Source organism: Hyla sarda, chromosome 5, assembly GCF_029499605.1.
Source record: "Hyla sarda isolate aHylSar1 chromosome 5, aHylSar1.hap1, whole genome shotgun sequence".
In the NCBI taxonomy this organism is placed as follows: domain Eukaryota; kingdom Metazoa; phylum Chordata; class Amphibia; order Anura; family Hylidae; genus Hyla; species Hyla sarda.
In genome coordinates, this window is record NC_079193.1 from 362,241,546 (window position 1) to 362,268,829 (window position 27,284).

The 27,284-nt window shown below is 45.1% G+C and overlaps 2 long non-coding RNA genes across 5 annotated transcripts in view; one reads left to right on the plus strand and one right to left on the minus strand.

Annotated features, from left to right (window-relative positions):
- The window catches only part of LOC130274428 (uncharacterized), a 62,212-nt gene extending 35,544 nt beyond the window's left edge, over positions 1-26,668 (plus strand). The window contains exons 1-4 of one of the 4 annotated variants that reach the window (XR_008844370.1): positions 6,220-6,355; positions 9,039-9,227; positions 10,579-10,731; positions 26,532-26,658. This is a non-coding gene — a long non-coding RNA (uncharacterized LOC130274428). Of the gene's footprint in view, positions 1-6,219; positions 6,356-6,794; positions 6,852-9,038; positions 9,228-10,578; positions 10,732-26,531 lie in introns of those variants that run through there. The other 3 variants (XR_008844369.1, XR_008844372.1, XR_008844371.1) reach the window with 3 other exon arrangements.
- Positions 673-26,957, minus strand: LOC130274432 (uncharacterized). The gene is made up of 4 exons (XR_008844377.1): positions 26,894-26,957; positions 26,757-26,805; positions 12,456-12,606; positions 673-1,247 (listed from the first exon to the last, which is right to left on the minus strand). It is a non-coding gene; the product is annotated as an uncharacterized LOC130274432 (long non-coding RNA).
- Between the last annotated feature and the right edge of the window lie 327 nt (positions 26,958-27,284).

A 27,284-nucleotide genomic window follows, 5' to 3' on the forward strand; every position in this document is an offset into this window, starting at 1 on the left:
AAGTTAGAAAAATGCAAAATTTTCATTTTTTTCATCAAATTTTGGGATTTTTCACCAAGAAAGGATGCAAGTTACCATAAAATTTTACAACTATGTTAAAGTAGAATATGTCACGAAAAAACAATCTCGGAATCAGAATGATAACTAAAAGCATTCCAGAGTTATTAATGTTTAAAGTGACAGTGGTCAGAATTGCAAAAAACGCTCCGGTCCTTAAGGTGAAAAAGGGCTCGGTCCTTAAGGGGTTAAAGAGGCACTCCACTGGAAAAATATTTTTTTTTAAATCAACTGGTGCCATAAGGTAAACAGATTTGTAAATGACTTCTATTAAAAAATCTTAATCCTTTCAATACTTTTCAGCTGCTGTATGCCCCACAGGAAGTTATTTTCTTTTTGAATTTCCTTTCTGTCTGACCACAGTGCTCTCTGCTGACACCTCTGTCTATGTGAGGAACTGTTCAGAGAAGGAGAGGTTTGCTATGGGGATTTGCTCCTACTCTGGACAGTTCCTAAAAATGGACAGAGGTGTCAGCAGAGAGCACTGTGGTCAGACAGAAAGGGAATTAAAAAAGAAAAGAACTTCCTGTGGAGCTTACAGCAACTAATAAGTACTGGAAGGATTAAGATTTTTAAATAGAAGTAATTTACAAATCTGTTTAACTTTCTGGCACCAGTTGATTGAAAAAATTTTTTCCACCAGAGTACCCCTTTAAATCACAAACCCCGCTTTCCTATACCTATATAGAAATGTATTGATAAAAGTTGGCGGTAGCTGACAAATAACATTATATACGCTGAAAAGAAGCCTTGTATGGAGGTCATAGCGCCAGGTGACCTTTGCAAGTTGACAGGCCAGGAAAATAACATGTTTCTCTTCTCATTTGAGGGCGATCCTCGGAATGTGTTTCCTGGGGATATCCGATCCCATGCCCACCGGTCTGATTCTTAGGTTTTCCTAATCAATGAATGTGAGGAATTCCCATCTGTTCCTTGTAGTTATCAGGAAGAATTTGCATAGAGCCGGAGTTTTCCATCAATCAGTCAGATAATGGGACGCCTTCTCCGGGACGGGATTTAGGTTCTTAAGGAGCTGATGACGTCAGAGCGCGTTGGTGGCCCCTACCTAAGGAACATTCAAGCTCCGACTTTGTTTAGAAGTGTAGGATCCTTAAATACTCTGTTTAATCTTGGGAGGAGGAAAAGATGCTGTTTGTATAAGCAGGGACCCAGATATGCCCTGACGTGACCTATAATACCAAAAGAAACAACATGGAGGATTAACATTTGGAACCTTTTCATCAGAAAGTGACTGGATAATTGACGACCCTGATTAATACAATCCGTGGAAAACCATCGTAATGGGAACCAAGACCAAGGGGGCACTTCAAGACTTCCTCACAAACAATGACGGAGATTATTCTTGCTACAACTCAGCTTTCCTATAATAGACAATAGTGTTGGGCGCGAATATTCACATTTCAAATTTTTATTGAGAATATATTCACTATATATTCGAAATTACGAATATTCACTTTTTTTGCATATGCGCATATTCCTTCTTTTAACTTCTGGGCCAATTAGAATGATGCAAATACACTTGTCAGAGGTTATCAACAACATCCCTAGCAACTAATAGTAAAGTTGCCCCCCCCCTCACTGTTTTCTTCCTCAAATATGCGAATATAACGAATACACGAAATTCGCGACTATAGGATGAAGATTCGTCTATATATTCGCGAAATATCGCGAGTTCGAATATGGCCAATGCCGCTCATCACTAATAGACAAGGCATGAGTTTTCTTGGTAACCAATGAACCTGCCCCTGTAGTTTGGACTTGGAGACCCATTGAGAACCTTTTAACACCATTAAAGGGGTACTCCACTGCTAGACATCTTATCCCCTATCCAAAGGATAGAGGATAAGATGTCTGATCACGGGGGTCCCACTCCCGCAGCACCCAGCGTATGTTTAGAACAGTGGTCGTGACTTCATGGCCACACCCCTCGTGACATCACACCACACCCCCTCCATTCATGTTTATGGTAGGGGGCGTGTCGGCCGACACGCCCCCTCCCATAGACATGAATGGAGGGGGCTTGATATGATGTCATGAGGGGTGTGGCCTTGATGTCATGATCACGGCCTCCAGCTCCGAGCATTCTGAACAAAATGTTCAGAACGCTGGAACACCAGAGTACCCCTTTAAGTTGATGCCCATACATTATAGGATCATTAAGCATTATAGATTTCTCAGTTGGGGCATCAGTTTAGGCTAGAAGAACTTTTTTCTTCTGGTTAGACAATCTTTCTAGTTGCTATTAAAGGGGTTATCCAGAAATAGAAAAACACAGATAATTTCTATCCAAAACCGTTCCCTGTGTGTCTACAGGCTGGGTGTGGTATTACAACTTGGCTCCATTAACTTCAATGGAACTGAGCTGCAGAACCACACACAACCTGGAGACAGACAGGGAATGATTTTTGAAAGAAATTACCTGTGTTTTTCTATTCCTGGATAACCCCTTTAAACCCATGATATCTTGAACCCATAGGACGGGGGAGGGGGGCTTCTCTAGACTAGAGAACCTTAAATTCCCCAAAATTCACATGGCTTTCAGTCTTTGACTTTAGGCTGGGAGATTGCAAAACGTTTTATTATAGTCACAAAATACAATGGGAATGTTGGCATCATCTTAGTGAGGCATTAAAAGGATTAAAGGGGTACTCCACCCCTAGACATAGGATAAGATGTCAGATCGTGGGGGTCCCGCCGCTGGGGACCCCCGGGTTCTCGGCTGCAGCACCCACCTGTTGCGGCTTCCGGAAACGCTGGAGGCTTCGGCTCCCGACCACGGTGACGTGAGATCGTGACGGCACGACTCCGCCCCGTGTGACGTCACACCCCGCCCCTCAATGCGAGTCTATGGGAGGGGGCGTGACAGCCATCACGCCCCCTCCCATAGACTTGCATTGAGGGGGGCGGGGCGTGACATCACACAGGGGTGGAGTTGTTACATCACGATCTCCCGTCACCGTGGTCGTGAGGCGTTAGGATACAATGGGAATGCCGCAACAGGTGGGTGCTGCAGCAGAGATCCCGGCGGTCCACAGCGGCAGGACCCCCGCGATCTGACATCTTATCCCCTATTATTTCGATAGGGGATAAGATGTCTAGGGGCAGAGTACCCCTTTAAACATGGCTGGCTCCTTTTAGAAACTGAGCCACTTCTTGTCCATAGGTGGCATCTGGTATTGCAGCTCATCTTCATTTTCTTAAACGTTGCAATACCAGACGCTACATATAAACAAGAGTGTCGCTGTTCCTAAAAGAAAGCAGCCATGTTTCTCTAATCTCAAACAATGTGCCAGCAGAGTAACATCATGGTGTTTTCTCAATTGGTTCTTCTTGTTCACAGGCCAGAATAAGTTTAAAGGGGTACTCCGGTGGAAAACCTTTTTATCGACTGGTGACAGAAAGTTAAACAGATTCGTAAATTAACAAAAGCAAAGGTGGACTCGGCACTACCAAGTCTGTGTGCGGAGTGGTGCAAGTGGGTGAGGGGATCACGGTCTCTGCTGTAGGAACTCAGGTGTACAAACAGTTCAGTGTACTTGATAGTGGAAATAGCGAAAAAAGTCGGCAACTCACCAGCGCTGGTTCATGTGAGGTCTTGCTTTATTGCGTCATATTCACTGTACAAAATGCAGGGGAGAGACAGACAGGTGGGGGGTACAAGGGTGGGCAACGGAACCGTTTCACACGGTGAACGTGCTTCTTCGGGCCTCAGTGCAGAATGGGACACGACTCCAATAAATACAGGTAACAATACAAGTCAACCTATCAGCTATGGATACGTGTGTGATGACGACATATAGGGGTGGCAACCAAACAACTGTAATGACCATGACCATATGCTTGGTAAAAAACATCAAAAGTGAAAAATTAAAAACAAGGGGCCATGTCGACCTTATCATTAAGGCCCAAAGGTCCGCAAGCATCAGTTTTTAATATCCAATAAGTTTCTCTTATCGAGGGAGATACCTTGCTTAGGCTCCACCTTCTCAAGTCCAGCGAACGTTAGTACATCAGGGTTTGCTCCGTGGGCTTCTACTACATGATTAATGAGCCGGGGGCCCCCTTACGGGTGCGTAAAGAGTACATATGCTCCCTAATACGGTTGAATAGTTGCCTAATCGTTTTACCGATGTAGAAATATCCACACGGGCAAAAGATGACGTACACAACGAACTTGGATCTGCAGGTAATCAAGGTTCTAACTCTCTGCATGTATCCACCTAGCAGCATATTTTTCTGTCTTGTATTCTGCTTACAGAAATTGCAACTGTTACACGGATAATTCCCAACTGGAGAACAACTATTTAGCCAAATCTCTTCTTTTTAATGTTTTGTAACATTTTTCTTTTTAAGTACTTCTCCAAGCGTGATGTTTTTTTTTTTTTTTTTTTTAAAGTAATCAGAGGTTTTCTACTTGCGATCTTTTGTAAGGTTTCATCATTTTCTATAATAAACCAATTGCGGCGAACCGCTTGGTTAATTAGATTATTTACAGGGGAATTTGTTTTCGTGTTTCGTGTTTGAAAATTCCCCTGTAAATAATGCAGGTCCCATAGGAACCAATAAAAAACTTCCGGGCATTGATGGTAATGGGGTTGTTGCGAACGAGAGGTCACAGAACATACAGCTGGTCCTACAAAATCCTGGGCAGTCCGGCAAACCTCCAAAATGCCACAGCGGGCTGATGAAATGGCACAAGGGGTGATGAAATGGCACAAGGGGTGATGAAATGGCACAAGGGGTGATGAAATGACACAAGGGGTGATGAAATGGCACGAGGGGTGATGAAATGTCATGGAGGGTAATGAAATGGCATGAGGCGAGGGGTACTATAAGCTGTGACAAAATGTTTGGGGGAGCGGGCGGTATTGTACACACCCCTTGCGGGATCGGTAATGGTCAGAAATTAGGTGGGCGGGATTAAGAAAACAGTCCAGTGCAGGGCTCTAGTGTGGGCCATGTTGTCAGATCGTGGACCAAGTTATGGCTGCCACTCATGGGTGAAACCTTGCCAGCCATGCAGTGGTCAGTGAATGCTTAAAGGGGTTATCCAGGAACACAAAAACAGAGCTAATTTATTTAAAAAAAACGCTCCATGTCTGTCCCTAGGTTGTGTGTGGTATTACAACTTGGCTCCATTCACTTCAATGGGACCGAGCTGCAGAACCACCCCCAACCTGGGGAGCAATTTTTGAAAGAAATTAGCTCTGTTTTTTCTATTCCTGGATAACTCCTTCAATGTTGCAGGGGTTGCCGCATAAGCATGCTTTGGCCTTCATGCGGTGATTGTATGCATACTTCAAGGTAAGAGAATGGGAGTGTATGGAGCAGAGGGTAACACCCTAGCAGAGTAGTGGCTTGACGGGGATTTTAGTATACTTAAAGGGGTACTCCGCCCCTGGCATCTTATCCCCTATCCAAAGGATAGGGGATAAGATGTTAGATAGCCTCGTTCCCGCTGCTGGGTACCCCAGGGATCACCGCTGCAGCACCCCGCTATCATTACTGCACAGAGCGAGTTCGCTCTGTGCGTAATGACGGGCGATACAGGGGCCGGAGCAGTGTGACGTCATGGCTCCGCCCCTCATGACATCACGGCCCGTCCCTTAATGCAAGTCTATGGCAGGGGGCGTGACGACCACCACGCCCCCTCCCATAGACTTGTATTGACGGGGGCGGGCCGTGACGTCACGAGGGGCGGAGCCTTGATGTAACGATGCTCCGGCCCCTGTACTGCCCGTCATAACGTGCAGAGTGATCTCGCTCTGCGCAGTAATGATAGCGGGGTGCTGCAGCAGCGATCCCCGGGGTCCCCAGCAGCGGGACCCCGGCGATCTGACATCTTACCCCCTATCCTTTGGATAGGGGATAAGATGTCTAGGGGCGGAGTACCCCTTTAAGGGGTTAAAGCTGTCATGGGACCTTGGGCGGTTTTCTAGTGGAGTTTTTCTATTGGGGGGCTCAGTAGTCATGGGGGAGGGAGTAACGGGGGTATTTAAGGGCTAGAAGAGGGGGAGCCAGCCAGTGGCGGGAAAGTTAGGCAGTGTTTCCCAACCAGGGTGCCTCCAGCTGTTGCTAAACTACAACTTCCAGCATGCCCGGACAGCCGTTGGCTGTCCGGGCATGCTGGGAGTTGTAGTTTTGCAACAGCTGGAGGCACCCCGGTTGGGAAACACTAAGCTAGGGGGTGTCGAGGTACCAGTTGCACCCAGGCATTTGTGCCGAGAGGGTCCCAAAAGTTTCTTTACCACAAAAGAAGACATCAGTATCACAAATGGTACATAGCAAATTAATTCCACAATATATCGTATTGCACCCATTATAAAGATATAGGGGGAGATTTCTCAAAACCTGTCCAGAGGAAAAGTTGCTGAGTTGCCCATAGCAACCAATCAGATCGCTGCTTTCACTTTCTTTCACTTAACAAGAGGCCTTGTTAAAAATGAAAGACGCGATCTGATTGGTTGCTATGGGCAACTCAGCAACTTTTCCTCTGGACAGGTTTTGGTAAATTTCCCCCATCATTTTCCGACAACCCCCAAGTGACATATTGCGAAGATAATGGGAAAGATTTATCAAAACCTGTCCAGAGGGAAAGTTGCTGAGTTGCCCATAGCAACCAATCAGATCGCTTCTTTCATTTTTAACAAGGCCTCTTGTTAAGTGAAAGAAAGTGAAAGAGGAGATCTGATTGGTTGCTATGGGCAACTCGGCAACTTTTCCGCTGCACAGGTTTTGAGAAATCTCCCCTGTATTGTGCAGATTTTTTGCAGGTACGTAATGCCATGGCGGGGATTTACATTTAGGTCTGATGCTCATACCAGCGATATTTCGGATAGCATCGCCGCTATAACCCCGCCGTCAGCATTGTGCAGGGCCTGTTAACTGAATGAACGTACAAGTGTTTCGAACATATGGCCATCTATCTGGGATAGTTAAATAGTGTGAAGCTCGCAGCATCTGTTCCCTATGTGGTGGCTTATTGTAAGAAAAGTGATTTATGAGGATTTGTCTTGTCAGGTTTGTACTCTCGTATGAATTTCTATATTGAAATTAGAAGCAGCGGGGGATTCTAACCAGCAGGAACTGTTGTGCTGGGACTTTGTATAAGATGATCAGACTTTATTTTTTAGGCGGGGGGTCTCCAAAGCAACATGGCATCATCCTCGTGGGATGGTAAAATTGGGGAATTATCCTTAAAAGTTTATATATATAAATTGTATACTACCTTGTTGCAACCAATGCTAATAGTATCCAAAGGGCTAGGCAGGAGAACAGTCAGGGAATATCCTGGAATTAAGACCAGGGGTAGCACTGCAAGTATCAGGCAGAGTTTCTAAAGGGCTAGGCAGAAGCATAGTCAGGAAATATTCTGGAGTCAGGACCAAGGCAAGCACTGCTGGTCAGGAAATATCCTGGAGCCAGGACTAGGGGTATCACTATAAGTACAGGCAGAGATTATAAAGGGCTAGGCAGAAGCATAGTCAGGAAATATCCTGGTGTCAGGACCAAGGCAAGCACTGCTGGTCAGGAAATATCCTGGAGCCAGGACTAGGGGTATCACTATAAGTACAGGCAGAGATTCTAAAGGGCTAGGCAGAAGCATAGTCAGGAAATATCCTGGTGTCAGGACCAGGGGTAACACTGCAAGTACCAAACATCGTTTCTAAAGGGCTAGGGAGAAGCATAGTTGGGACATAGCCTGGAGTCAGGACCAAGGGTAGCACTGCCGGTCAGGAAATATCCTGGAGTCAGGACTAGGGGTATCACTATAAGTACAGGCAGATATTCTAAAGGGCTAGGTAGAAGCATAGTCAGGAAATATCCTGGAGTAAGGACCAAGGGTATCACTATAAGTACAGGCAGAGTTTCTAAAGGGCTAGGCAGAAGCATAGTCAGGAAATATCCTGGTGTCAGGACCAGGGGTAACACTGAAAGTACCAAACATCGTTTCTAAAGGGCTAGGGAGAAGCATAGTTGGGAAATAGCCTGGAGTCAGGACCAGGGGTAACACTGCAAGTACAAGGCAAAGCGTCTAAAGATCTAGGATAGAACAATGTCTGGAAAGAGACTGGAGTCAGGTCCAGGGGTAGCATTGCAAGTATAAGGCAGAGTTTCTAAAGGGCTAGGCAGAAGCATATTCAGGAAATTTCCTGAAGTCGAGACCAGGAATGGCACTGGAAGTATCAAGCATAGCTTCTATAGATCTAGGAAAGCACATCATAGTCATAAAATAACCTGCAGTCAGCAAGAACCAGACATACCAACTTTTAAAGGACTCGGCTGGCAGCAGTAAAGGAACGACGATCAGACGCACGAAGCAGGGTAAGGGACCTCCGGCCATCCTAACAGCTGATTGGGACACCGCTATTTCACCGCGGTGATCCTGATCAGCATCCCTGAGCTAACTGGCAGTACATCTCAACTTTGATTGTGGCGTCTAAAGGGTTAATCCGGGTCCCAGCTATGATGTGCGCTCAGCTGCTGAGAGAACTGCAAAGCCCGGGAGCAGAGAGTGCAGGCAGCTTACCGCACCTCCGTGATACCTGCCGGCGGGAGTCCTGCTGGCAGGTATCGGATTAGGTATTGGGGACATTTGCACAAGTACAAGTACTCGTGCAAATGTCCAGTATCGGTCCCAATAACGATATCGGTATCGGGACATCCTAGTCATGTCGATAACAAGCAAAATGTGTGTAAACTGAAAGAGGCATCTGCTGTGGGGCATTTTGTGGCCAGTCTTGGTCTGTTCCATTTCCTTTTTTTGCTGCATGATGAGTTTAGATTGAATTCCATTTGAATTGGTTGAAATAATAAAAAAAATTTAGGAACAGCATTTTTATCCAAATCTATACAGTTTAACGTTCTGACTAAATTAGTTGATTTTTTATTCTGTAAAATCTAGTAACGCAGCCTAATCTTCTGCATCTGCCAATATCTTTTTTATTTGTTTCCGATAGGTGTGAAATTTATGAAATGACATTTTATGTGCTCTTAGCCAACGCAATGCAATCAGATTCTAAGTGCTTTTCTCCATCATTCTTCCATCATGTGACAAACGGCTGAAACTGAAGAAGATAGCAGACTATACATCAAGTGCCAGTCAATAGCTTCATCTGTGATCCTGGCCAAAAAATAGGAGCAGAAATGTAAGTACAAGGCTCTGTTCACATTCATGCTTTGGCTTCAGTTTATAGGAGAAGCCTCAATGATCTTCTGGTTCCACTCTATGAGGATAACCATGGTGTCTGATGGCTTTGTTTGTCTTCCAATGGCGTCTATTTGGTCCCCATCATGGTGACCATTTATAACAGAAGTTTCTACCCTCTTTTTGATCCGCTGCATGAGGATATCCATGGTGTCGGAAGGCCTCCTTTGTCTTCTGATAGAGTTCATCTAATCTTAATCATGGTTCCCATTTATATCAGAAGCTGCTGTCCTCTTCTGGATACACTGCATGAGGATAGCCAAAGTCAGACAGCCCCCTTTGTCTTCTTAAGGGGTCCATTTGGTCTCCATCACAATGACCACCTATAACAAGCTTATACCCTCTTTTGGATCCGCTGCATGAGGATAGCCATAGTGTCAGACAGCCCCTTTGTCTTCTTAAGCGGTCAATCTAATTTCCATCCTGGTGACCATTTATAACAGAAGATGGTGTATAATAGCCCATGGTGTCTAATAGCCCATTTGCCTTCTGATTGGGTCAATCTGGTCTCCATTATGGTGACCCTTTATAACAGAAGCTACTACCCTCTTCTGGATCTACTTCATGATGGATACCCTAAGAAACTCTATTGACCTAGTAGAATCTGTATAGTCTACATCAAGCCCACAGTGTCATAATATTTAGATGGATGTAGTAGATTGAGGAAAAACTGAAGCCCCGTACAGCTATTACATTTTATTTTGTCTAATGACCAGAATCTTCATTGAGACATTTTACTTGTCTATATGCCGGTTCTAACCGGCTCCAAGCTCTAGTTCATAGTTTTTAACAGAGGTGAACCGTTCCTCCTTATGGCCACCACCAGCTGGTGTAGGGAGTCTTACAGGAAAAGGCAATGATCCCCGGTAAAAAAATCACACAAAGCATGACAGTACAATATACAGCACAGGTTCCCTAAGCTATACACTATACCACATGCTACACTAACACTCAGAGGACTAACGCCCCTCTTCTTTCCAACGTCCTCATATTTTTGCTGAGTAGTGTGGCCCTGTGATCCGCCCCTCCATATCCCCATAGATCCCACACCCTTCTCCTAACACAGACTGTAATGTATTGTTGTTCAACTTTGTTTCTTTTACAATGAGTGATGGAGCGGAATGTTAGTGTAGCATGTGGTATAGTGTTTAGCTTAGGGAGCTTGTGCTGTATATTATTCCATCATGCTTTGTATGATTGTAATTTATTGTATGACTTGTAATAATGACTGAATGATCAACCAAGCTCTTTCAATAAACTTTAAAGCTATACATCGCTTCCTTTTTTCCCAGTATGCTTCAAAGGCTGCAGATCTATAATGGCGATGGTCCAATCCCACTGGTGTACTGCTCATTCTAGTAAGCACAGCCGTGAGATTACTGTCACTCTACATGCCTCCACCCCACTACCATTCCTATGCTGCTGTTCCTGGCTCTGCCTGTATGGTGTGCAAATGGTCTCTTCCTGCCTGGCCGCTGGGCTCCATGACATTCTCTATGACATTCTGGGTTTGTTCTTTTTTTTTGTGCCAAATGTCCCCAAAATGGGTCGGAGGCCAACTAACTCCACTGGGTCCCAACAGGTCCTATTGACTTGAATAGGGTTTATCAGAGTTTAACGGAGAAAAAAATAGTGCGTGCTTAAGTCCCATTATTTTGATGAAATTGCTGTCAGAGCTCCATATAGTGGAGTCTGACGGCAATGTAAAAGCGGCCTTAAGTGGCCATAGCATGCACCCAAATCCTTCCCGACAATCACTGTCAGTCACCTGTTATGCCTCACCCACTCCAGCCTGCCTCGCCAATGGTTCCAAACTTACTTGTGTTTCACTAAAGGTGTTCCAGTGCATGTTCGTGTGTTACCGTGTATGACAATAACTTGTTTACAGACCCTGCCTCTGCCGGATGTCCTGAATCCTGCCATATACGTGTGTCTGACCTTGACTTGCAATGGACAACTTGACCTGTGCTGCCCACCCTGACCATTTGCTCGACCATTGACTTTGAACCTACTGTGTCAGCAAAGACTTCAGTCTGTTCCCGGACTCCTTCCTTACAAGACCCCTTAGTCAATTACACTGGTGTCTCTTGCTCTACAAGGAACAGAACCACTCCTAGCGAAAACAAACTGGTAGCCATCTACAGTGAAGTCCAGATCCATGCAGAGGGGTTAAAGGGGTACTCCGGTGGAAAACAATTATTTTCACATTAACTGGTTCATAAAAGTTAAACAGATTTGTAAATTACCTCTTTAGCCTTCCAGCACTTATCAGCTGCTGTTGTGTAGTTCTTTCCAGTCTGACTACAGTGCTCTCTGCTAACACCTCTGTCTGTGTCAGGAACTGTCCGGAGCAGGAAAGGTTTGCTATGGGGATTCACTTGTACTCTGGACAGTTCTTGACAGGGACAGAGGTGTCAGCAGAGAGCACGGTGGTCAGACTGGAAAGAACTACACAACTTCCTCTGGAGCATACAGCAGCTGATAAGTACTGGAAGGATTAAGATTTTTTAATACAAGCAATTTACAACTTTCTTGAACCAGTTGATTAAAAAAATTGTTTTCCACTGGAGTACCCCTGTAAAGAGCGAAAAACCAGGGGACCACTTAGACAACACCCTCAATGATGGCCCCATACCAAACCGGTCTGGTGGCACAGAAATACAGCCATTTCATAAGCAAGTATTTCCCAACCAGGGTTCCTTCATTAGCAAAGAAGAGAGATCCATCCTATGATATGTATGGGGTGACAAACATGGAATGCAAATGTTGACTAAAGAATTCTCCAAGGACGACATACGATCGGAGGCATGCACCCACCAAAATGCTCCTCTACCTAAAACACTGGAGTGAAATAGTAAAGTAGACAACTTAAGTGGCGCTTGTTTCATTTCGAGCCATCAGGCTCCATGTTACTTTGTGAGGTCAGTGGAAGATGGATGACAGGTGCACCGCACAAGTCAATCACATTTCTTTGCCGGCACAGCCTTCTGCTAGGGTTACGTCTTCACGGATGACTTTTTTAGGGAGGGTGGGGTTGTACAGCACGAAGGACAGTGACAAATTATGCAGGCATCCAAAGGAGTATTCACAGGGGCATAGAGGAGGAACAGACACCGGGACAATACATAACTGGTGAATATACTATGTAAGAGGAAGCCATTTTTTTTACTTGTAGCTCTGTCTTACTGTACGTGAGCGGCTTCTTAAACTTTGTCTTGACAGTCCCTCCGAGCTTGTCATATCCAACGTCTCATAAATCTTATCCGTGATAGAATTTCACTCGGTGTCAGACAGATGGGGCCATTGACAGCGAGCGACTTCTAGGTAAAAAAAAAGGTTTCTGTCATAGCTTATTGTAAACCGGGCTGAAATGTGGCTACAGGTTGGAATACTAATCTCTACTCTCCATTATAGTGGTTGACTGTCAGGACTCATAACATGTGAATGGTTTCATGAATCCATCACAAAGCGTGCAATCTTATTACAGACTATAAACCAAGAACCTTGCTTATGCTGAAACCTATCAGCAAGGTACCTACTGTAGATACGGTCCCCAGTAGATAAGGTCCCCTGTAGATACGGTCCCCTGTAGATACGGTCCCCTGTAGATACGGTCCTCAGTAGATAAGGTCCCCAGTAGATAAGGTCCCCTGTAGATACAGTCCCCTGTAGATACGGTCCTCTGTAGATATGGTCCCCTGTAGATACGGCCCTCTGTAGATACGGTCCCCTGTAGATAAGGTTCCCTGTAGATACGGCCCTCTGTAGATACGGTCCCCTGTAGATACGGTCCCCTGTAGATACGGCCCTCTGTAGATACGGTCCCCTGTAGATACGGTCCCCTGTAGATAAGGTCCCCTGTAGATACGGTCCCCTGTAGATACGGTCCCTGTAGATACGGTCCCCTGTAGATAAGGTCCCCTGTAGATACGGTCCTCTGTAGATACGGTCCTCTGTAGATATGGTCCTCTGTAGATATGGTCCCCTGTAGATACGGTCCTCTGTAGATACGGTCCTCTGTAGATACGGTCCTCTGTAGATATGGTCCTCTGTAGATATGGTCCTCTGTAGATATGGTCCCCTGTAGATAAGGGTCCTCTTTAGATATGGTCCCCTGTAAATAAGGGTCCTCTGTAGATAGGGTCCTCTGTAGATACGGTCCCCTGTAGATACGGTCCCCTGTAGATAAGGTCCCCTGTAGATACGGTCCTCTGTAGATATGGTCCCCTGTAGATACGGTCCCCTGTAGATACGGCCCTCTGTAGATACGGTCCCCTGTAGATACGGTCCCCTGTAGATAAGGTCCCCTGTAGATACGGTCCCCTGTAGATACGGTCCCCTGTAGATACGGTCCTCTGTAGATACGGTCCTCTGTAGATATGGTCCTCTGTAGATATGGTCCCCTGTAGATACGGTCCTCTGTAGATACGGTCCTCTGTAGATACGGTCCTCTGTAGATATGGTCCTCTGTAGATATGGTCCTCTGTAGATATGGTCCCCTGTAGATAAGGGTCCTCTTTAGATATGGTCCCCTGTAGATATGGTCCCCTGTAGATAAGGGTCCTCTGTAGATAGGGTCCTCTGTAGATATGGTCCCCTGTAGATAAGGTCTCCTGTAGATAAAGTCCCCTGTAGATAAGGTCCCCTGTAGATACTGTCCCCTGTAGATACAATCCCCTGTAGATAAGGTCCCCTGTAGATACTGTCCCCTGTAGATACAATCCCCTGTAGATAAGGTCCCCTGCAGTTACTGTCCCCTGTAGATAAGGTCGCCTGTAGATGAAGTCCTCTGTAGATGCGGTCCCCTGTAGATATGGTCCCCTGTAGATATGGTCCCTGTAGATAAGATCCCCTGTAAGTAAGGTCTTCTGTAGATACGGTCCCCTGTAGATACGATCCCCTGTAGATAAGGTCCTCTGTAGATACGGTCCCCTGAGGATAAGGTCCTCTGTAGATACGGTCCCCTGTAGATAAGGTCTCCTGTAGATACGGTCTGCTGTAGATAAGGTCTCCTGTAGATACGATCCCCTGTAGATAAGGTCCTCTGTAGATACGGTCTGCTGTAGATAAGGTCCTCTGTAGATACGGTCCCCTGTAGATAAGGTCTCCTGTAGATACGGTCCCTGTAGATAAGGTCTCCTGTAGATAAGGTCCCCTGTAGATATGGTCCCCCTGTATATATGGCCCCCTGTAGATAAGGTCCCCTGTAGTTATAGTCCCCTGTAGATAAGGTCCCCTGTAGTTATAGTCCCCTGTAGATATGGTCCTCTGTCGATACAGTCCTCTGTAGATACGGTCCCCCTGTAGATAAGGTTCCCTGTATATATGGCCCCCTGTAGATAAGGTCCCCTGTAGTTATAGTCCCCTGTAGATAAGGTCCCCTGTAGATAAGGTCCCCTGTGGATACAGTCCTCTGTAGATGGTGACCCAGTACAGAAGTGGCCCTTCTGTACACTATTGGTTCTCTCAAGTGGACTCAATCCCAGTCCCCTGGCCTACTCAGGACTCTCATCACGCAGTCTGTCATGTAAAGAGTTAATGTACTATATTCATGTTAATGTGCCTTTAAGTATTGTTGCCAAGTCTATGTAACCAAGGAAGGGGCCAATGGTCAGGTGACTTGTTGGTGACCTATGGGACCCCTCCAAATTGCTCCCATATATAGCAGGGAGGAGCTAGCTTAGTGGAGTTGTGAGTTCTATTCTGAGGTGCAGTGAAGTGAAGACGTGAGAGTGTCTGAGGGAGACCAAGGCCTAACCACACAGCCACGCAACCATTATCCGTGGAACCCCCTACAGGTGAAAGTCAAAACCTGGTAAGCCTAAATACAGGGGAGAAGTCTAGTCAGCATAGTCAAGTCTAAAGTCAGCGTGGGACTGCATAATTGAGTCCAAGTCCACTACAAGTCCCAGTGAGCCCACAAGTCTCCTAAAGTCCACTGATCACCTCCTTGGGCCTAAACTGATCTGTAAGGACTTTAACATCTATCTCACTCAGTAAAGCTGCCGTTGTTCCGTAACCTTATATTGGAGTGATAATTTGCTCCGTGCCTGGCCCAGGAACCAGCGGCCATACCTCGGTGGTGTAGAGGATAACCGTGCCTTGGCGTCACGAACACTAAGGGTTAATAACATCTGACATAAGGGTTACAACATCTGCCCTTCATCACACCCTCACCAGAAGGCCCTCTGTAGATAAGTTCTTCTGTAAATACAGTCCCCTATAGATAAGGTACCCCGTAGGTAAGGTCCTTTGTAGATAAGGTCCCCTGTAGATACGGTCTGCTGTAGATAAGGTCCCCTGTAGATATGGTCCCCTGTAGATAAGGTCCCCTGTAAGTAAGGTCTTCTGTAGATAGGGCCTTCGTAGATATGGTCCCCTGAAGATACAGTCCCCTGTAGATGTTATCCCCTGTAGATATGGTCCCATATAGATAAGGTCCCCTGTAGGTAAGGTCTTCTGTAGATATGGTCCCCTGTAGAAAAGGTCCTCTGTAGATACGGTCTCCTGTAGATAAGGTCCCCTGTAGATATGGTCCCCTGTAAATAAGGTCCCCTGTAAGTAAGGTCTTCTGTAGATAGGGCCTTCGTAGATATGGTCCCCTGAAGATACAGTCCCCTGTAGATATTATCCCCTGAAGATACAGTCCCCTGTAGATATTATCCCCTGTAGATATGGTCCCATGTAGGTAAGGTCTTCTGTAGATAGGGCCTTCGTAGATATGGTCCCCTGAAGATACAGTCCCCTGTAGATATTATCCCCTGTAGATATGGTCCCCTGTAGGTAAGATCTTCTGTAGATATGGTCCCCTGTGGATAAGGTCCCCTGTAGATATTGTCCCCTGTAGATAAGGTCCCCTGTAGATATGGCCCCATGTAGATAAGGTCCCCTGTAGGTAAAGTCTTCTGTAGATAGGGCCTTCGTAGATATGGTCCCCTGAAGATACAGTCCCCTGTAGATATCATCCCCTGTAGATATGGTCCCCTGTAGATAAGGTCCCCTGTAATAAATCCCTGTATTAGAACAGTGATCAGGGGATTTATTCTGATGCCATATTTGGAGTCGGAAAGGAATTTTTTCCTTGTTATGGGACAATTGCTATCATCATCATAAGGGTTTTGTGCCTTCTTCTGGATCTGCACAGTAGGAACACAATAGGAATATAGGTTGAAGTTGATGGACTCTTTATGAACTATGTAATCATGTTATGAGGTTGTGGAGGAGAGATGCCGTGCTTGTGATGTCACTTTGGATAGGGGATAACATATCTAGCAGCAGAGTACCCCTTTAATAATAATTTGTTCCACTACTTGGATCTGAAATAACAATCAGCCGTAATCTGATGGGAAACCCAACAGTAAGCATTCAATTTCCCTGCAGCACCCCCACAGGAGAAATTGATGGGATGACCGTGTTATTCATGGACATTTATGGGTCCACCTGTGACTTCTGCAGGTTGAAGTAAAGATCACATGACCCAGTTACGGTACCAAAATGCATGGGTGCAGCCGTGTTGGAATAAAAGAAATGGCGCTGTAGGACTAGTGATGGTGAGTGTGCATGATACGGGCAAAAACCTTGAACACTGGAGTCCTTCTTTAAATGAAGATAAAAATAATGCTTGTAATACTCCATGTACCCTGTGGTGGCACTGTAGAGAAATCGAACCCTTAGCTGAGCATAGAGTATAGCTGATCACTGATTAATATAAGGAAAACGGTTTGGATCAATGGGATTAACCCCTTTGCATCAGTCAGGAAGTGGATCCTAAGGATACTACAAGATCAGTGATATTCTGTAACGATACAAGTATTTCCCAACATGATACAAGTATTTCCCAACCAGCTTGCTTCCAGCTGTTGCAAAACTACAACTCTCAGCATGCCCGGACAGCCGTTGGCTGTCCGGGCATGCTGGGAGTTGAAGTTTTGCAACAGCTGGAGGCACACTGGTTGGGAAACACTGCTATATAGAGTTGTACTTTAGCACTTTTTTTGCATTTTTTTTTTTATTGTTAATGAATGATGAAACCGAAAAACTATTATTTCCATCTAGCAGGGAGAACCCGTCCCTCCGAATATGATTCATTGTCATCTCGCTAACTGTAAGCGACTCATCGGTGCTGTCCCCTTTCCTAAACTCACAAGAAACCGAGGGCAGTTTATTCACACTGTAACAGCTTCTAGCTACAGATATTGCTAGATATGTTAACAAAAAATTTAGCAAATTTTTTTTTTTTACTTTTAAAGAGACAGGAATAGAACTGAGAGCGAAGAAATGCGTCAAAATAATCTATTAACTTCTTGGAAGCGTAGGATTGTCTTAGATGTGACAGACCGGACTGAGTAATTCACAGTGTATAGTTGGCGGAATAGAAAACAATGAGTTAAATATGTTACGCATTGACGCATTGACGCATACTGTTAGAAGTAAATAGAAAAATATTTCTGGAAATTACCTATTTTTTTTTTGTATTAGGATTTTTGTTACCTTTTTCAGAACTTGTTACAAATGTTTATATACCGTATTTATCGGTGTATAACACGCATTTTTTAGGCAAAATTTTTTAGCCTAAAGTCAATCTGTGTGTTATACGCCGATAAGCCGCTGCAGTTCAATGATTTAAAGCGGGCGCTTTAAATCAATGAACTGCAGCGGCTTTTGCAGGTCCAGAGACTACCACCGCTGCCCGATTCTCTGCCTCTGACTATACTGGGGTCCAGAGACTGCCGGCGCCGCTGCCCCATTGCCTCCCCCATTCCCGTTTTTTCTGACCCTGCAGAAGCCCCCAGGAAAGGCAGGGGAGAGAGGCCGTTGCTGCCCGCTTCTCTCCCCCTGCCTTTCCTGGGGTCTAGAGCCCTGCTGCCGCCGCTTCTCTCCCCCTGGCTATCAGCGCCGCTGCCCCTTCTCTCTCCCTGCCTTTCCTGGGGTCTAGAGCCCTGCCACCGCCGCTCCTCTCCCCCTGCCTTTCCTGGGGTCTAGAGCCCTGCTACCGCCGCTACTCTCCCCCTGCCTTTCCTGGGGTCTAGAGCCCTGCTACTGCCGCTTCTCTCCCCCAGGCTATCAGCGCCGCTGCCCCTTCTCTCTCCCTGCCTTTCCTGGGGTCTAGAGCCCTGCCACCGCCGCTCCTCTCCCCTTGCCTTTCCTGGGGTCTAGAGCCCTGCTACCGCTGCTTCTCTCCCCCAGGCTATCAGCGCCGCTGCCCCTTCTCTCCCCCTGGCTATCAGCGCCGCTGCCCCTTCTCTCCCCCTGGCTATCAGCGCCGCTGCCCCTTCTCTCCCCCTGGCTATCAGCGCCGCTGCCCCTTCTCTCCCCCTGGCTATCAGCACCGCTGCCCCAGTACCTCCCCCATCCCTGGTTTTATAATTACCTGTAGCCGGGGTCGGGTCCGCGCTGCTTCTGGCTCCGGTGTGGCGTCCCCTGCGTCATTGCTATGCGCTGCGCAATGACGAGTGACGTGACGTTGAAGACGCCACTCGTCATTGCGCCTCGCAGCGCATAGCAATGACGCAGGAGATGCCACACAGGAACCAGAAGCATCGCGGACCCGAACCCGGCTACAGGTAATTATAAAACCGGGGATGGGGGAGGCAATGGGGCAGCGGCGCCGGCAATGGGGCAGCGGCACCGATAGCCAGGGGGAGAGAAGCGGCGGCAGCAGGGCTCTAGACCCCAGGAAAGGCAGGGGGAGAGAAGCGGGCAGCGACGGCCTCTCTCCCGCTGCCTTTCCTGGGGGCTTCTGCGGGGTCAGAAACAGTGTATCGGGGTATACACATGCACACACGCACCCTCATTTTACCAAGGATATTTGGGTAAAAAATATTTTCTACCCAAGTATCCTTGGTAAAATGAGGATGCGTGTTATAGGTCGGTGCGTGGTATACCCCGATAAATACGTATATATATAGATATATATATATATATATATATATATATATAAATATATATATATATATATATATATATATATATCCCATAAATATACATAAATAATAATACATCAAAATAATATAAAAAATATAAAATAATATATACATATATATATATATATATATATATATATATATATACATACAGAGGTAATAATACATCAAAATAATAATAATATAAAATAATATATACCATATATATATATATACATAAATAATAAGCTGAAACGTTGCTCCAGTTTTTGTATGGAATAAAGCCACCTTATATTTTTTTCACCTACTTGGAGTGCTGCGACTATCTTTTTTCTACATAAAGAATAATACATCAAAATAATAATAATATATAAAATAATATATACTGTATATATACATAAATAACAATATATAAAATAATACTAATAATTATAAAATAATATATACTGTATATGTACATATTTATATACAATATTTGGAAAAGTTATGCAAAAGGTAAAAATAAATAAAAAAAATTATTAATAATAATTTAATAATAATAATTATAATGATAAAAAAAATAGGTAATTTATATACATATTTATGTAATATATAAAAAGAACAATATTTGTAAAAAAAAATATGCATAAGGTAAAAACAATAAAAAAAAAAATATAAAAATAGGTAATTTACAGAAATATTACATATAGTCAAAGGGCAGCGCTCTAAGCTTTATAAAAGCTGTGTATAATAGCCGTTGGCTTTCCGGGCTTGCTGGGAGTTGTAGTTTTGCAATAGCTGGAGGCAATCTGGTTGCAAAACACTGCTCTATGATATAACGTTCTGACATTATGAAAGCATTAGAGCGGCCACCCTGCTAATCCAATGCAGGGCCGGCTCTGCCTATAGGCAAAATAGGCAGCCGCCTAGAGCGCACTCTTGATGGGGCACCGCTCTGCCTGCAGAAATAAAGTTACCCATCATCTGAAGCACTCACCCATCCAGCAAAACCCCGCCACCCCAGTAGTAAGGTGGATACATGAGGAGGAGGTTTGTTACAGTGTGCCACCCCAGTAGTAAGGTGGATACATGAGGAGGAGGTTAGTTTTAGTGTGTCACCCCAGTAGTAAGGAGATAACATGAGGAGGAGGTTTGTTACAGTGTGTCACCCCAGTAATAAGGAGATTACATGAGGAGGAGGTTTGTTACAGTGTGTCACTCCAGTAGTAAGGAGATTACATGAGGAGGAGGTTAGTTACAGTGTGTCACCCCAGTAGTAAGGTGATTACATGAGGAGGAGGTTTGTTACAGTGTGTCACCCCAGTAGTAAGGAGACTACATGAGGAGGGGGTTTGTTACAGTGTGTCACCCCAGTAGTAAGGAGATTACATGAGGAGGAGGTTAGTTACAGTGTGTCACCCCAGTAGTAAGGAGATTACATGAGGAGGAGGTTTGTTACAGTGTGTTACCCCAGTAGTAAGGAGATTACATGAGAATGAAGTTTGTTACAGTGTGTCACCCCAGTAGTAAGGAGATTACATGAGGAGGAGGTTTGTTACAGTGTGTCACCCCAGTAGTAAAGAGATTACATGAGGAGGGGGTTTGTTACAGTGTGTCACCCCAGTAGTAAGGAGATTACATGAGGAGGAGGATTGTTACAGTGTGTCACTCCAGTAGTAAGGAGATTACATGAGGAGGAGGTTAGTTACAGTGTGTCACCCCAGTAGTAAAGAGATTACATGAGGAGAAGGTTTGTTACAATGTGTCACCCCAGTAGTAAGGAGATTACATGAGGAGGAGGTTAGTTACAGTGTGTCACCCCAGTAGTAAGGAGATTACATGAGGAGGAGGTTAGTTACAGTGTGTAACCCCAGTAGTAAGGAGATTACATGAGAATGAAGTTTGTTACAGTGTGTCACCCCAGTAGTAAGGAGATTACATGAGGAGGAGGTTAGTTACAGTGTGTCACCCCAGTAGTAAGGAGATTACATGAGGAGGAGGTTAGTTACAGTGTGTCACCCCAGTAGTAAGGAGATTACATGAGAATGAAGTTTGTTACAGTGTGTCACCCCAGTAGTAAGGAGATTACATGAGGAGGAGGTTTGTTACAGTGTGTCACCCCAGTAGTAAGGAGAATACATGAGAATGAAGTTTGTTACAGTGTGTCACCCCAGTAGTAAGGAGATTACACAAGGAGGATGTTAGTTACAGTGTGTCACCCCAGTAGTAAGGAGATTACACAAGGAGGAGGTTAGTTACAGTGTGTCAACCCAGTAGTAAGGTGATTACATGAGGAGGAGGTTAGTTACAGTGTGTCACCCCAGTAGTAAGGAGATTACATGAGGAGGAGGTTTGTTACAGTGTGTCACCCCAGTAATAAGGTGATTATATGAGGAGGATGTTAGTTACAGCGTGTTACCCCAGTAGTAAGGAGATTACATGAGGAGGAGGTTAGTTACAGTGTGTCACCCCAGTAGTAAGGAGATTACATGAGGAGGAGGTTAGTTACAGTGTGTCACCCCAGTAGTAAGGAGATTACATGAGAATGAAGTTTGTTACAGTGTGTCACCCCAGTAGTAAGGAGATTACATGAGGAGGAGGTTTGTTACAGTGTGTCACCCCAGTAGTAAGGAGAATACATGAGAATGAAGTTTGTTACAGTGTGTCACCCCAGTAGTAAGGAGATTACACAAGGAGGAGGTTAGTTACAGTGTGTCACCCCAGTAGTAAGGAGATTACACAAGGAGGAGGTTAGTTACAGTGTGTCAACCCAGTAGTAAGGTGATTACATGAGGAGGAGGTTAGTTACAGTGTGTCACCCCAGTAGTAAGGAGATTACATGAGGAGGAGGTTTGTTACAGTGTGTCACCCCAGTAATAAGGTAATTATATGAGGAGGATGTTAGTTACAGTGTGTTACCCCAGTAGTAAGGTTGGAAATGTCAAAGGGCGGAGCCAATAGGCGGGGTCAAAATTAGCTTTCGCCTAGGGTGGCAAAAATCCTTGCACTGGGCCTGATTCAAGGTATAATACCCGCTATAGTTCCAAGTTTACATCTTTGGGAACTTAAATGAACTCCAGCCAAAATAAACGTTTTCGCTATCCACAGGATAGGGGATAAGTAGCTGATCTCGGGGGGTCCCCGAGATTCCCCCCCGATCTCTGGAATGGGACACCGGCTATCTCAGTGAGGATGTTGTGTTTTCTACCGGTAGATGGCACACGTTCTATTAGTTCCCATGACAGCGCCGATGAGGCAGAGTGCTGTACTCGGGGGGTTTACGGCGCTCCCATAGAAATGGATAGAGCACGTGCCGTCTACCGAACGTGTTCCTTACTGAGAGCTGGATCCCGTTTGGGAGATCACAGGGGTCCCAATGGTCGACCCACCAAGATCAGCTACTTATCCGCTATCCTGTGAATAGGGGATATGTTAATTTTGCCTGGAGTTCTCCTTTAATGCACATGCATATACTTGAATGGAAATTGCACAAAGAAGTATATTACTATAAGATATATGCAAACCATAACCCGGGTCAGAGGAAGAGGAAGCACACAGAGATGATTTCCTTTGAAGTGGCATCAGACCTACATTCTGGGTGTGTTTCACGGAATAAGTTTTGAATGTGCTTGACAGAAAAAAAAGTTGAAACTAATAATTTTTTGTGTCTGAGAATTTCCCTTTCCATTAAGGTAATACTGATTATGAATTTATGCGTCACTATTGTGCCCAAGAACCGTGGAAAAGTTGTACGTTATATGTGTTGTATTGTAAACGACCGCAGTTTGTCCTTTATGTAACTTCCAGAAGCACATGCACCACTGTGGTGGCCCAGTACTGGAGGTGTTCCCCCCATGCTCCTGCTGTCCTGTCAGGCAGCCTTCTTCAGTGTCCCCAAGGCCCCTGCACTTGTTTCCCCATTGTTATATGTTTTACCATGTAAAGTGTTATAAAATGTCATGTTGCTTTAAGAGTTATACCATGTGATATGTCATGTGATTGTTACCCAGGAGGTACCAGTGACCAGGTGACCCCAAGAGTGACCTATGGGCTCCCTGCTAGTCTTCCCCATATAAGCCCTGAGTGGAGCTTCTCTCTCTCTTCTGCTGAGGTCCAGTGCAGTCTTGTCTAGTGTGTGTATCCAGAGTGTTGGAGACCTCAAAGTCCAGTCCTGCAGCCACCATCAAGTCAAGTAAGATAAAGTCACAGCTTTATGAGTCAAGTCAGTCCCTGTCATCTGTCAAGTCAGCGTGGTCTGCATTCAATTGTCCAGTCCTACTACTAGCCCCAGCAAGCCCTTATGGTCTCTGCGTCACCGGTTACCTCCTTGGGCCCTGGCTGAACTGTATAGACTTTACCATCTGTCTACCCTCAGTAAAGCTACCGTTGTCCGTAACTTGGAGTCTTCATTGCCCCCGTGCCTAGCCCAGGATCCAGCGGTATACCTTTGGGTGGTTATAGGCTAAATCACCCTGGCGTCACGAAAACAAGGGGTTAATGCCATCTGCCCCAGTGGTAACAACATCTGCCCTGCACCACACACCTCACCAACACACCACATTGTAGATCTTTTTAGACCCATATTATGTATGCAGGGCTGCTCCTAGATTGCTAAGTGCCATGACCACTACCATCTAGTGATACCGAGGGGCATAGCTATAGCGGGTGCAGAGGTAGCAGTTGTGCCGGGGCCCCGGTGCCTAAGGGCACCTCAAAGCATGTGTTGGCCCTTTTGGGGCTGCATTTCCATAGGTTGGGGACGTGGAGTAGTCTCCAAATGCTCAGGCCATAAAGAGCAGTGGGGTCCACTTCCATAAGACCATTCTTGTTGGTATGTAACATCCAGACCACCCATGGTTTTACTGAATGGAACCAAAGACATCATACAGTATATGCCAATGGTGTTGTAGTTTATTCAGTAGAATCAGAGACAACCTTCTTCCATTAAAGTTCTTACCATCTCTTTCATCTATGGTAAAAACGATTTCCTGAATTCGCTTTTTTCCACAACTTTAAGTAAACCCAATATACCTCCATTGTCCTTAAAGGGGTACTTCATAGAATTTTTTTTATTATTATTTAAATCAACTGGTGCCAGAAAGTTAAACAAATATGTAAATGACTTCTATTTAAAAAATGTAATCCTTCCAGTACTTATCAGCTGCTGTATGCTCCACAGGAAGTTACGTAGTTCTTTCCAGTCTGACCACAGTGCTCTCTGCTGACACCTCTGACCATGTCAGGAACTGTCCAGAGCAGGAGCAAACCCCCATAGCATCCTCCCCTCCTCTGGACAGTTCCTGACATGGTCAGAGGTGTCAGCAAAGAGCACTGTGGTCAGACTGGAAAGAAATAAAAAAAAAAAAAAATTTCCTCTGGAAGATGCAGCAACTGATAAGTACTGGAAGGATTAAGATTTTAAATAGAAGTAATTACATATCTGTTTAACTTTCTGGCACCAGTTGATTTAAAAAAAATATATAGTTTTCCACCGGAGTACCCTTTTAAGAGGTTAAAGTGTACTTATCATTCAATAAACTATTGACATGTCAGAGAGACATTGCAAAAGTTGTGATTGGTTGGGGTCTAATTGTTTCGACCCCAACCAATCAGTAGAACAAGCCTGGAAAAGTGCATGCTCAGCGATTTCTCTCCCAGCTCTGTGTCACATGACCAGGACAGATTCATCATGTAAGTCTTTGGGACTGCAGTGCTCAAATAGACATACAGTGGGGAGAGAAGAGTACGTTCTACTGATTGGTTGGGATCTGAAGACTTAGACTTCCATTGATAAAAACCGCATGACATGTTCCTTTGGCAAGGTCAAAGTTTTATGAAGACAGGTACACGCTAATCTTTCTAATGCACTTCATAAAAATGATGTTATCTCCTTTTTATAGAAATCATGGCTTATAAAAAAAATACAGCACTAGGGGTCACCATACCATCCAGAACATAATCCTGTCTGGCTGCAGCATCATCTTTGTCTCCAGCTGAAGCACAGGCTGGGATAAAGTCCAGTAAGTGAGGGCGGGGTTAGCACTCCTCTGTGCTCGCTCCTGTCCTATCTGGCTGCAGTATGAAAACAGAGAGGAGGGGTTACAGATCAGCATGCAGTGATTGGATGAAGAGACCCCACACAGCACAGCAGACTTGGGGAGGAAGTGAATGCATGCTGAGTGAGGGCAGGCTCAGTGCTTGCCTCGGACACGCCCCTTCCTTAGCAGTGGATTTCAGAATTAGTGAGCAACAGAACAGGGGGATTTGTGAGCCAAATACAGAAAAAAGCTATATACATAAAGACATGTAAAGCATCTGCATGACCTAGTGAGTAACATATAGAAGCATTGTTTTTGTCTGTAATATGACTGGTACACTTTAAGAATTACCGTATTTTTCGCCGTATAAGACGCACTTTTTCTTCCCCAAAACTGGGGGGAAAAAGTCGGTGCATCTTATACGGTGAATACACCCCTATCGCGGCGGTCCCTGCGGCCATCAACGGCCGGGACCCGCGGCTAATACAGGACATCACCGATCGCGGTGATGCCCTGTATTAACCCTTCAGACGCGGCGATCAAAGCTGACCGCCGCGTCTGAAGGGAAAGTGACACTAACCCGGCTGTTCAGTCGGGCTGTGCGGGACCCCCGCGATTTCACCGCCGCGGTCCCGAACAGCCCGACTGAATAGCCGGGTTAGTGCTTACAGGACACCGGGAGGGACCTTACCTGCCTCCTCGGTGACTTCTCCGTTCAGGGATCCCCTGTATGGCCGGCGCTCTCCTTCCTCGTCATCACGTCGTCGCGTACGTGTGTCAGCGTGCGTAACGACGTGATGGCGGCGACGGAGAGCGAGGATACCCGGCCGGCAGCAGAGACGTTCCGGAGCGACGGGGACGCGGCGACAGCGACGGAGCGACATCCAGGGCAGCGGTGACGGGTCCGGAGCGGCGGGGACACGTGAGTATTACCTCCTATGCAGTGGTCTTCAATCTGCGGACCTCCAGATGTTGCAAAACTACAACTCCCAGCATGCCCGGACAGCCAACGGCTGTCCGGGCATGCTGGGAGTTGTAGTTTTGCAACATCTGGAGGTTCCGCAGGTTGCAGACCACTATTGGGTTCAAAATCTTTTTTTTTTTTAGATTTTGCCCCTAAAAATCGGGTGCGTCTTATACGCCGGTGCGTCCTATAGGGCGAAAAATACGGTAATTCTTTTATTTCTGTGAACATAAATATATAGATGGATGTCTTCTTTTGTTTTCATGTATAAAGCACATTAAAAAAAACGATGGAGGAAGTTGAATTGTTAAAAAAAAAGAAAAAATATATCTATATATACAGTGTATGTGTCTTTGAAACAGAGCGGAAGAAGAAGGAAGTTTTTACAAAGATTTGAAAAGCAGAAGTACATTGTGGTCGGCCGAAAACATGAAACATCACATTATTTTCCCCTAGAAAGGAAGTCGAGCATGACATGGAAAATGCATGAGAATTAAAAAAATTCTATACATTTATTTCTGGGGTCTGTGTCATAGAAGACGGAGGAATTGCCTGAATTTTTTTGTTTATTCCGTGCTATTATTTACCTGCAGGTGTTAGAGCTCCAACATGGGAAATTGTGTCTATAGAGAAACACTGTATAAAAAGATTTAAAATCTTCAATAATTTCATAAAAATCATTAAAAAAAAAATACTATAAAATGTCAGATGACAATTATCAAACCTGTTGAATTGCAAATTGGAGAAGATATGGGGGAAGATTTATCAAGACTTGTCCAGAGGAAAAGTTGCCCAGTTGCCCATAGCAACCAATCAGATCGCTTCTTTCATTTTTAACAAGGCCTCTGCAAAATGAAAGAAGCGATCTGATTGGTTGCTATGGGCAACTGAGCAACTTTTCCTTTGCACAGGTTTTGATAAATCTTCCCCATGGTGATTTTAGTTTTCAACTTGTGACTTATATTTTTTTAGGGGTTTTATGCAAAAAAAATTATTTTTATGTAATGATGCCACTGCACTTTTTATGCATTTTCGAGGGCCCTATCGAGAAGTGGATTCAAAAAGAATACGAAGTATGAAGGAAAAACCTAAAGCCAGAACATTAAAGGAGATCT